Source organism: Adiantum capillus-veneris, chromosome 25 (assembly GCF_014529385.1).
Source record: "Adiantum capillus-veneris isolate H3 chromosome 25, ASM1452938v2, whole genome shotgun sequence".
NCBI classification, from domain to species: Eukaryota; Viridiplantae; Streptophyta; class Polypodiopsida; order Polypodiales; family Pteridaceae; genus Adiantum; species Adiantum capillus-veneris.
In genome coordinates, this window is record NC_140955.1 from 64414234 (window position 1) to 64426639 (window position 12406).

A 12406-nucleotide genomic window follows, 5' to 3' on the forward strand; every position below is an offset into this window, starting at 1 on the left:
TTTTTAGGTTGCCTCGCATTCAACTAAGTAGCTAGCTAGCAGGACGCGCATAGCTAGTAGCCATGTATAAGTGGGTAGCTAGCTGAGAGGTACCAGCTAATAGCTTCCACATAGACACACATAGCTAGTAGCCAAGTATAAGTGGGTAGCTAGCTAAGAGGTACTAGATAGATGTGGTATCTAGCCAATAGAAGTGGGTAGCTATCCACCAATAGCTAGCTAATAGGACTATGCAACTAGCAGTTGGTTATTATCTGGGAGTGATGCACCACCATGATGCTCTAGTAATACTATTGTTGAAGTTTATGCATCTCAAGTGAATGCCCAATCCTAGTATCTATTATGTATTTTAAGTATTTATTTTACTTATTTGACATGATTCAAGGTAGGAAAATTTACTAGGGTGGGGTTCTGAAGGTCCCCAAATTTCTATATATGGAGCCCTCCCCCATGATATAAGCAGGTTGGTTCAACAATCTCTCTCTCTCTCTCTCTCTCTCTCTCTCTCTCTCTCTCTAACTCTATGCTTTCACATCATCGATTTTGACATGGTATTAGAGCATCAGGAGAGAAATAGGTAAAGAAGAGAATCGGTAGAAGAGTGCTAGATTCACTTGGTTATGTTCTATGGTGTTTTGAAATGCTATTGAGACGGGGAGCAACATTGAGATCCTTTCTTGTGAGCATTTTGAAATGCCATGTGCTCAGGTTTCTGCACCAACAAAGACATAGAATAGCATGCAAGTGTGGATAGCGCTTGTGTTTTGAGATGCAATGCAAAGCAGCTTGCAAGATGCATTGCCATCCACAACTTCTTGAAATAGTGATCTATGGCTTGCAAAGGGATGATCTTGCTACATGCTTCGAGTGCATCCTTAAACACCATCTGATTGGTGAGTGCCCACATCTTGTCGGTTTTGAAATGCCTGCATCAACAGTAGTGATTTTGTGTAGTGGGTAAAGTCAATAAGGATGGCCGTTTTGAAACATCAAGGGTGTGAAGGCCTTCTAGCTATGCTTGCCTCTCTGAGTGAAAAGATAACCTTGGGTGTTTTGAAACACCATAGAGAAATTAGAGAGAACTCGGGTGACCTGGGCATAACATAAGCAAAGTGAGAATTCCCCCATATGCCTCCTCTCATAACTGGATCCTAGATAGTTTGCTCGGAGACACACGCTACCACGTAGAAGCCTTTGCCCATTGTTGTAAACTGGTAGATTGAATTTTTGTTGTTTGTCATTGCTGTTGTCCACTCCCATAAGCCTTGGGTTGAAATCTGTCGGCTCTAAAGTAAATCACCATCGAGTGAGCACAACATGCCTCTAAGCTCTTAAGCGCTACTTATGGATTGAACTTTGTCTGCTTCACATACCTGTCTTAAGCCATATTCTGACTTAACCTGATCACCCCATGTAGAATTTCCTTAGTCAATGCACGAATGCCAAAGGAATTAGGTTTCAAAATCTTTTCCGGATTGGAGGTATTTGTATAGGATTCATTAGCTCTCTTCTTCCCCCCGGTTGTGAAGACAAACATTGTGTCCATGTTAAGGTGAATCCCAACCCCACCGCTGTCTTGAGCTTCGTACATAATCCCATCAGTGTTCTTGCCTCTGAGAAACCTCCTAAACGGGGCTTGGCAAGAACAAAATTGTGCTAATAATCCCAAAGTGATTATTATCTAGCGATAGTAAGCACACCAAGATACATAGCTAAGCGCACGATTTACCTATGGCGCTCATGAGCAGGTGAACCATCCTGGCAAGGTAGATCTAGCACCCCAGGCAGGACCGAAACCAACCTCCCCCCCCCCCCCCCCCCCCCCCCCCCCCCCCGGGATCCCCACGCAGCAATACTCCAGCTCACCCTCCACCTGAGCGTAGCTTAACAAGCAGACTCGTGACCTGACTCTCAATGCAAGAATGAGCACCAAGATCTCCTGCTAGCCCTTAGCGACCCTCATTTCTCTCCTCCTACTAGCCCTCAGTGTACCCTCATTCTTATCATTATATCTTCTTGACCTTAATGTTCATTGGTTTGGAACGGCTACCTCTATAGCTTTGCTAATGTTTTTCTAGAGAACTGTGGGGTTTATCATTTTATGATCTTGTTTTTTTAGCAACACAAGCATTCCCACTCGCATGATACAATGAGCTTGCGTGAGTGCTATCAAGGTTTTTCTAGAGATTTGTGGGGATTATCATTAGCAGTAGTTCTGTACGTTTTTGAGAGCAAATTTGGATTTCCATTCGTGTGTTTGGTCACAAATGTATGTTCTTTGTGGTACTGGTTATGCATAGTTGTTGACAACTTCTTAGAGACAATTTTCAGATACAAATTTACATGCACAAGGAAATTCAAAGGTTCTCTTGACACAACAACTCTACAATCATTTTGGACATTGATAGGCATTTTGGTTCTAGTGTGTTTTATTTGTATGGATTATGGGTAAGCTGGCACACAGATTTTGTGCTATGAGCTCTATTGAGAGTGTTTTTACTCCCCTTAGGAAGTTGAGTTTTGTGATTTCTTGCTTGCAAACTTTCTGGCGACATCTATTTGAGCACATGCCTTGCAATTTGTAGTGATTTTATAACATATGTATGTTGTGCTGTAAATATTGTTGTTGTTTTCCCTTGTGGAGCTTGTTTTGGCAGTCCCGACTGTTTTTGAGACACAGTCCAGAAGAGCCTTTTTTGAGATTTTGGCTAGTCGTGTATGCATAGCCTTTTGTGAGGGTCATGCATGAGGTTTTTTGAAGTTGAGCACTTGGGGTGAGGTTACCCAGTCTAAAGGTGGATTAGGTTGCTATGGATCCCCACTCGTGGCCTTGCTATAGGATATGTATAGAAGGAATAGGTGCTTTGATGCCAAGTTAGCAATCTTTTGATAGTGTTTTGAGTAGTATATGCTGGTTAATACCCTATTGGCACTCTTTTTTTAATGGTTTATGCATTGTTTTGTTAAGTTTTACTTGAGATTTTGATTTTTGTATAGAGGAGACTCTACCAAAATTTATGCAAATTTTTTTTCATAAACTCCTAGTCTTACTCTCTTGCATTTGCGCTTGTCAATTATGGCTAAAACTTTTGAAAAAAAAGAGTATTATGTCAAGAAATTTGATGGAACAAACTTTATGATATGGAAACATCGTAGATCCTTGATGTTTTGGTCAATAAGGGTGTTGCAGTGCCATTGAAAGAGCGTAAAGAGGGTATTTATAGTGATGCAATGAGAGCAACTTGATGCTCGTGCTATCGTGACCATTCTCTTACAACTTGGTGAGTCTATTTTATTTACAGTTATGGACAATACTAATGCAAAGGAATTATGGGGCTCATTATGCTCAACTATATATATATATATATATATATATATATATAGAGAGAGAGAGAGAGAGAGAGAGAGAGAGAGAGAGAGACATGCATCTATTATTATATAATATTCAATACATATCATACACATTGTGTATGTCTATCTTTTTTTCTCCTTACACCACACGGTTACATTCAATTTCATCTAAAAGCTCTCTTGCTCACCATAATGCTACTATCTCTAAAGAGAGAGAGAGAGAGAGAGAGAGAGAGAGAGAGAGAGAGCTTGGTTCAATAGTACATGTTACGTTAGGATAATGGCAAGAATCAAAGCTAATACACGAAATTCATGCAAAGGGCTAGGATTAGCTACAAAGGCAAGGGGCATGTCAACTAGCAAGAAAAAATGGACTAGAAAGCAAATGAATATTTTGAAGGGGCCAAAACATTCTCCTACACAATGAATCAAAAATCTGCCTGACCAACCTCATGAAAGGTAATTTTGGAATGAGAAGCCACGTGGCTTTTTGAGCCTTCCTTCTCCCTCTCAAGGATTTCAATTGATAGTTTATCCTCCTCTTGACATTTGTCTTGACACTATTGGATTGGGGGTTCACAAACTTTTTTGACATTCAAATCCTTTGGATAGAGGTTTGGTGAACTTTTATTGCTATCTATTTTGTTATTTCCATTTGAGATCAATAATGTCAAAGGACGTTAATGTTTTTGTGCACAAAAATGAACATCGGAATACATAAAGCAAAATAACAAGGTTTAAGGTTTCTTCATGCAGACATGAGACATGATGAAGATCTCGTGACAAGAGATGCCCAGTAACAAATAGTGAGGATGGCAACATGCAAGGGTGTTCTTGGGTTCAAGTCTCGATAGATCAATCTCTCAAGACTCTTTCACTAGTCATAAGGCATTAAATCTGTGTGTGTGTGTGTGTGTGTGTGTGTGTGTGTGCCTCTGCCTCTGCGTAAGAAATTTGTCTCTTAGGCTCTCAAGATAAAAGAGGCTCTCTCTCTCTCTCTCTCTCTCTCTCTCTCTCTCTCTCTCTCTCTCTCTCTCTCTCTCTCTCTCTCTCTCTCTCTCTCTCTCTCTCTCAAGCTTTGTGTGTGTGTGCACGTGCAAGCCCTTCACATTACAAAAAAAAGTATGCAAGACCTTCAAGATACAACCAGAGATTCATGACCAGCCCTATCCTTATTGAGCACACCTTGCAACAAATAGATGACATCTTGGACAAAAGAGATGACACCATCGTTCTGCATACAAAAAGAGATGATAACCCTCACTCCACATATAGTTTACAAATATCTCTCTCTCTCTCTCTCTCTCTCTCTCTCTCTCTCTCTCTCTCTCTCTCTCTCTCTCTCTCTCTCTCTCTCTCTCAAAACTACATCTAATGATGGCTCTCTCTTCATCACTCTCTATAAAGCATAAAATCACACACACTCACCTGTTTATTGCTTGGATTGCATCGTCATACTCAGATAGTTGAGAACCCCAAAAAAAAGGAAGTGCCAAGCTCACATCATAGTGCAATAAAGTCAAAATGGCAATGCTATTGAGGTTGCAAAAATTGATGCCTCATAGAGTGAGAAATAAAGGTGCTTTTCTCACTCAAAAATGCAACCTCAATGCTTGCCAAAAATGCATGAAATACACGCCAAAAATATACGAAAATGCAGCCTCAACGGTCGCCAAAAATACATGGAAATGCAAGAGAAGGATCCAACATACCTCCCTCCTCTCTTCTTGCACAAATAAAAAGATACAGTTTTGCGATTCTCTTTTGTGTTTATTCACATAAAAACCTCTGTTCTTAAACTTAAGCTATAAGTATTAAGTCATTCGAGACACATAAGAGTTATTTTTATTTGTTTGGAGATTGCTCCTCACCCCATCGTAACCCTCTTCAAGAGACCCAGTTCTATTATGCATTCTCAACAAACGCTTACAACCATGAGAGAGAGAGAGAGAGAGAGAGAGAGAGAGAGAGAGAGAGAGACCATGCCTCATAAAAGAATTACGAGAGTCTTTTGGAGGGAGACAAACGTAAGTTTTTGTATTTGACAAAAGATACAAAGAGAAAAAGAACTCTCCTTGCTTTCTTTCTTTACGGTGTCCCTCTTATCAAAATAGAGAGAGAGAGAGAGAGAGAGAGAGAGAGAGAGAGAGAGAGAGAGAGGGAGACAGAGATTTTGAACTAAATAACTAAAACACTATTTTTGTTAAGTATGGAGCTTGATTCACCTCTTGTAAGTTTTAGTCTCAAAAACGCACATTTGTAAGGCCCCCATTATGAGGAGAAGCCATCGTGCGTGAGAAAATCACACGCTGAAAAACCAAAAATTCACGCCCAATCAAGAGCTTTGCTCGAGACCAAGTTCGTTGGAATATTATTTTTTGCCAGAATATTATGTCCAGATGGTGGCCAAAAAGTAACCAAAAAACAGTCAGTCGATGGCTAGTGGTCGATAGTTAATGGCCGGTTGGCCGATGGTCAAATGTCTTTGGCCGGTGGCCGAATGCAATGGCCAATGGACGAGTTTTAGGTGGACTTGTCTACCTAAGGAAGGTCACACATAGACACATGGGAGAGTTCAACTTGAACTTGTCTAAACAATGGCAGCTACACATGGATGGTTCTCATGAGAGAGGGCAACCATTTTTGCCTATAAAATGGGGCCTCCTCTACACACAAAATGGATTGAAGTGGTGAAGATTGTAAGGTGAGGTGAAGGTGTGTGAGGTGGTGAGAGTAAAGCAAGATGGAATGTTGGGATCAAGGGTGGGCTTGCACACTTGGCCATGAAATAGCATAATATACTTTGTCATGATAGGGGAAAAGAGAGAGATGGAAGGGGAAGATGTTGACACAAAAAGAAAGAGATGGAGATGTTGACATACATACACATAATAGTACACAAGGAAGGATAGGAGAAAAACTCTTACACACTCTTACACAAGAAGATGACATAGAGAAGCTCCATAGCACAAGACATAGCTTAAGAGATGGAAAAGGGAAAAATTGAGAGCATCTCACATAAGAATGGACTAAAGATTGTAGTCATCTTGTAGCCCCAAACACCACAGCACCTCTTGTGGAGTTTGGTATTTGATATTTGACATTGCTTGTTGATGTCAAATGTTGGAGGTCCCTCTTTACACTTAGTTCCCCTTTAGTCTTTGTGTGGAGGCTACCACTTATTGCATGACCCTTTAACGGGTGAGTTCTCACTTATTATTTACAAGCATGCCATAGTAGCTTATTGAAAAAGTAATCTATAACACTATGCAAATGAAAATTGGCCAAAAATAATTTATTATCGACGCCTTCTCTTGGCATCAATTCACTGTTTGTAAAAAGAGAAAGACAACACAATAATTAACCACTACACACCAACTATCCCAATTGTAGTCAACCACATACAACAAGAGGGTGCCCAATCTCGTAACACAGGAGTTATATAAAGGGTTGCTAATCCCTTAGTAGCCTACCTATAGTTTGAAGTGCAAAAGCCATTAAGTAGCTGCTTTCCCGTGGACGTAGCCCACATTGGGCGAACTACATATATCATTCTCTCTCTCTCTCTCTCTCTCTCTCTCTCTCTCTCTCTCTCTCTCTCTCTCTCTCTTCCCTAATATCTCTCTTGTGTGTAAAAATTATCTCTCTCCAATAAGTAAACCACTCTATCTATACTTAGCTACACCTCTATTCGTAACAAGTGGTATCCAAGCGGGGTTTGCTCATTGATAAAATATCTTAAGGACTCCTTGAACTGAGTGGGAGTGATAGTAGAGGAAGGTAAACTCAAGATCGAGAAGTTCAATGATAAAAACTATCAAAACTCAAAAATGCAGATTGAAGAATATCTCTATCAAAAGGATCTTTATTTTCTAGTAGGTGGTCTTGCAAAGAAGCCCGCAACGATGTAAGATGAAGCTTGGATTGTACTTGACCAAAAGACATTGGGAACAATGTGACTATGCTTGGCGGCAACGGTTGCCTTCAATGTTTTGGAGATGAAGTCACTTAATGGCCTCTGCAAGAGACTATCCGCATCCAATAAATTATTTCTCATGAAGCGGCTGTTCAATCCGAAAATGGTAGAGAGTGGTTTGGTTGCACAACACCTAAAGGACCTCAACACCAACACAAGTCAGCTTTGTTTGGTGAAGATAAACTTCGACGATGAATTGTGAGCTCTCCTTACTATCATCTTTGTCAGATAGTTGGGATATCCTTGTGATGGCTGTAAGTAACCCTATCTCTAATGCAAATACTCTCAGGTTTGATGTTATTGTGGGTGTACTCTTGAGCGAGGAAATGTGAAAGAGAAGCACAGGTGAATCATCAAGTGTTACACTGCCAGTGACCTGCGTTACATTTATACGCCCGTACCGGAAAAAAAATATGTAACATCATTATTCGCCGAAATCCCGAATAATCATCGAATAGCCGTTTTTTTCTTTTCAATCGAAAGATATTTTGATCAAAATATCTTTCGATCGGAAAAATACTTATATAAGGTCCTCATCGGTTTCGAAACCAGCGACTACAAGAGAGAGAACAATAGGCAGCTGTAGTTTATTGAGGTATAATTAAAGTTGTTACCATCTGTTCTAACTTGTTTTTGTGTGTTGTGCCAGACTCGTGTGGTGCAGTTGTTTTTCTCTCACCACAAAGTTGGCTTGTAGGTTATAGGCCACTTCGTGGTGTAGAGCCATCCGGCTCACTCCAGAAGTGAGTAGAAACTAGTCATTTTTCTCGTGCTATGAAGCCACTTGGCTCACTGTAGAGAAGGGTTGTAGGACAAACTTAGATTCTCACCCGTGTGGTGCAGTAGTCTATCTCTCACCACAGGGCTATGTTAGAATTCAATGATTGACTTGTGGAGTGCAGTAGGCATGATGCTACACCTCTTATTTCAGAGTGACCTATAGGTTTCTCAATTTTAGATCAGCTCAAATCATCGCTTGTATCACGTAGAAACGCAAGAGTTCTGCTCGTCAAATAGAGAGTGGAGAGATGCATAGCTAGTTTATGCCCTCTTCATCTTTGTGTGATGCATTGTTTACTCTTGTGCTTCAAACTCCAAAGACACGTCATTGTTCATCACTAGACACGTCTTGGATGTAGATACATACAATATGTGGCCTCCTGCATCTGAGATTGTTAAGTTGTCCACTGATGTTTGTGTTGTGAGTTCCACACACTTCATCAGGGATTGGATTAAGTCACATCATTGTTCTTACTACATAGAAATATGAGGGATACATTTGTCTACCTAAGAGTGGAGAGATGCATTTATGCCCTCTTCATCTTCGCATGACATGCCTTGCCCTTGTCCTTTTGATCCGTAGATATGTCACTCATCAGTAGATGACTTGGTGTTGTCTTACATGTAAATATGTATAATGTTTGGCCACAATTTGAGATCTTAAATTGTCCATTGATGGTATTGATGTGCGTTCCACACACTTCATCAGGGATTAGATTGATTAAACTATCAATCACCATTACAACAATGTCCAGGACTTGTGTTGAGCGTACCTCACACAAGCTGGGTTGTTCACATTCACGCTTCGATCGTTTACGTGTATTATGTAATACACATAATAGGGTCCAGTTCTTGTGATGAGCGTCTCTCACACTCCTGGCCTGTTCACCTCTCTCCATCTCTCTCTTTGTGGATTCTCCTCTCTATTGTACAATGTATGTATTGCAATCATAATATATTGTTGTTTGCTATGAATTATGTCAATTGTGTATGGATTAGGGTCATGACACAATTTTGATCGTTTCCCCTCTCCTCTGACAATGTTTATGTTTTAAAATTATATCTTGCAGATATGGCGGATACTAAGCTTGCAAAACATCAACGAAAATTCACCTTTGAAGTGATAGTACGTTACTTTCATCACATCTTAGAGCCTAATCTTTGTCGTTGCCTAAACTCCTCTGCTTCGGAACACTATTACCAGTTCATAGAGGCCTTAGCGAAGTTTGTATTTGGGCAGCTTCAACACGCATTTACGCCTGCTACTTTTGACATTTCTCGAATGACATTAGGTTCATTATTGAACATGGTCAAGTAGTCTATTGGACAGATTGCGAAGATTTTTCAGAATCTAAAAAATCCTGAAATCATTACTTTGCCAAACATAGCTACTCGCATACAACTTGTGCAACAGTTATATACTGAGTTCAAGAGCAAGGGAAAGTTGGAAAGAGCAGCAAAGCGCACGAGAGTGGTAGCCATCTCTTTCGATGCTATTGAAGAGCCAGAAACTACGGTTAGAATAGAGTCTGCTGCTAGTGCCACTCTTCCGTTTGATCAGTCTCAGCTCCCCCATGTATTACGGGTGAAAGCATGTTTAGGTGGTACCACTTTTTGCACCTTTTGGTGGTACCGCCAATAGCACCTAGGTGGAGGGAAATTCAACATTTCTCAAATTTGGAAAAAGAGGGAGATGAAAATTCTAAATTTGCATGCAATATAATTTATGTACCTATAGTCTAGATTCATGCGAGCCATTATGGGGTGGAGTGGGTCCCCTTTTTTTGAACTTACAATCATCATGGCCTAGACACTCCTTGTCCTCTTTCTCTTTTCCTCTCATGCAACTAGCTTGTCACTCAGATGCTCGCCTGTACCCTGTGTGTTCTCTCTGCTCCTATAGCTCGTGCTCCTCCATTTCTCATGCTCCCCCCATTGCATGATGTAGTCGTTGCGCTCTACCCCCCATTGCACCTGTCGTGCTCTGCCATAGCCCTGGTGGAGCTCTACCCCCATTGCCCCCGACACGAAAGCATAAAGGCTGCAGCAATACCCTTTCTTCTGTCTCTTCCCTATCCTCATTCCCCACTAGCTCTCTCCACCTTCGAAGGTGTTTGAGGCCTTGGGACTGAGGCTTGGGATAGTTAATTCTTTCTACAAAGTTTATGTTATGTTTGTGATGCATGAAGCTTTCCATCTTCATTGCATCACCTAGGTCACAAGGAACACAAAGATTGTATTGTACCAAGTCTCTCTTAATGGGAGAAACTATAATACAAATGCCTATTAGAGGGGGGACCGGTTCCGTATGAATCTGGTCCTCAACTATTGTCATGTTCTCTAAACTCTCTCTCTTGCAAAAGTATTGTTCATGCCAAGTTAACTAAGTACCATGTTTATGTTGCTACCATCAATTAAGTTCACCCGCTATGCTCACAAACTAACCTCACAAAAGTGCTTCATCTAATTTCCTAATTCCGATACTCTCAAAGTTCATAGGCCATTTTCATTACATTGGTATCAGAGCATTTGGTTTCTCTTTTCTTGCTTAAGAAGAGAGGTCCTTAAGTAGCCTATTAATGGTTGATTTTGTTAATTATATAGGGTAAGTGGGACTGAGATCTGTTATCGGTTTTGTTGAGCCCACTATGTGGGATATGGTGCACACCTCAGGAGATTTGGTCTTAATAATGGAGTCTTTTTAGACTTGCCTACGGTTACCATTATTGAGCCATAAGAAGTCCGAAAGGAGCTATCCCTCGGCAACTTCACTATGTTAGACTCACTCCACTACTCTCTATAATTAACCAATTCGAGCCGAGGGTGTAGATACTTAAGTGCCTATTTTCAAAGGCTAAGAGGAGTAGCAACTAAGGTTTTGAATTGCCAAAGCATACACTAAGTAAACACGTAAGTATAATTAACATGGCTGGCAATAATCAAGAGAGTAGAATGAACATTGATAAATTTGATTTTGTACATGAAGGTGCTAATGATGATGCCCCCATGTTTGTTAATTATCTTATTACTAGGTTGCAACAAGCTATGGGCAACCAAGTTACTCAACAACTTCGTGCTTATGGGATTTCCTTTCCTCTCCAAGAGGAGAGAGAGAAGCCAAGTTACTCAACAACTTCGTACTTATGGGATTTCCTTTCCTCTCCAAGAGGAAAGAGAGATTAGGAGGCCTCTTGATGAGACCCCCAAAAGAAGACTCTCTCCCATACAAGAGGAGGAATTCAAAGAACAAGAAAGCAATGAATCCCTAAGTTTCTCCAAAGATGTGGCTCCACGAAGACGGCGGACTAAACGATCGCCAACTCCTCCCAAGAGGAAATGGTTAACCCATAGTCCTTCTCCTCGTCACTTCAAAAGGAAAGAGAGGAAACAAAGGAAGAAAAGGGCAAGAAAGAGTTCACCCTCTTCTCCTTCTTCTTCACCTTCCTCCTCTTCCGATGAGAGCAATAGTTATTCTCCTAGAGAATAGGGGAGGACATCGAAAATCGTACCCTGTATGACGAAGTTCACAAACGCTAAAGAAGTTCAAAGAGGGAGGAAAGAGCATCTCTTTTCTTACCTATGATGGCACCTTTGGTGCTACCGGCAAAGTATTAGCCTTCATCCAACACTTTGATGTAGCCTCTGGAGACGAGGGCTTCAGGGAGTCCTCCAAGCTACGCCATGTAGCTATGCACTTCCAAAAAAAAAAATCGGTTCGTCAATGATGTGCTAGCCTTTGTGGCAACGGCCCCAAAGATATGGAAACTCTACAAGTTTCCATCATGAAGAAATTCCTTGCAATCGATGCAAAGGACAAAGTGCTCACCAAATGGCAGAGTTTGAGGCTTCTCTCTCATGAGTCTATCCACAAATATGTGGACAAGTTTTGGGATTTACATCTCAAGGCTACTGTCTTTCAAAAGATAGACTTTGCCGAGCAAAAGAAACAATTTTGTGTGGGATTACCTGAAGAGATGGCCAAGTATGTCAACTCTCAATGGCCTGGTTCTATCACGAAGTAATCCACCACCATGGTTGCTTCACACATCAATTTCCAACAAGGGGCTAGACGGAATGTCAAACCCATGGAAAATAAATACAAAAGTGATTCCAAGAGGAAAACCAATTCCCAAAATTTTTACCAAGGCTATTCCAACAACAACAACAATCGGTCCAAGGAGAATGGGAGTTTACAAAGGTAAATATAAACTCTCTCCTAAAGAGCTAGAATCTTTTCATAAGGACCACAAATGTTTTAAGTGTGGGGAGCAAGGCCATGGTTATCATCCTTGTCCCAAG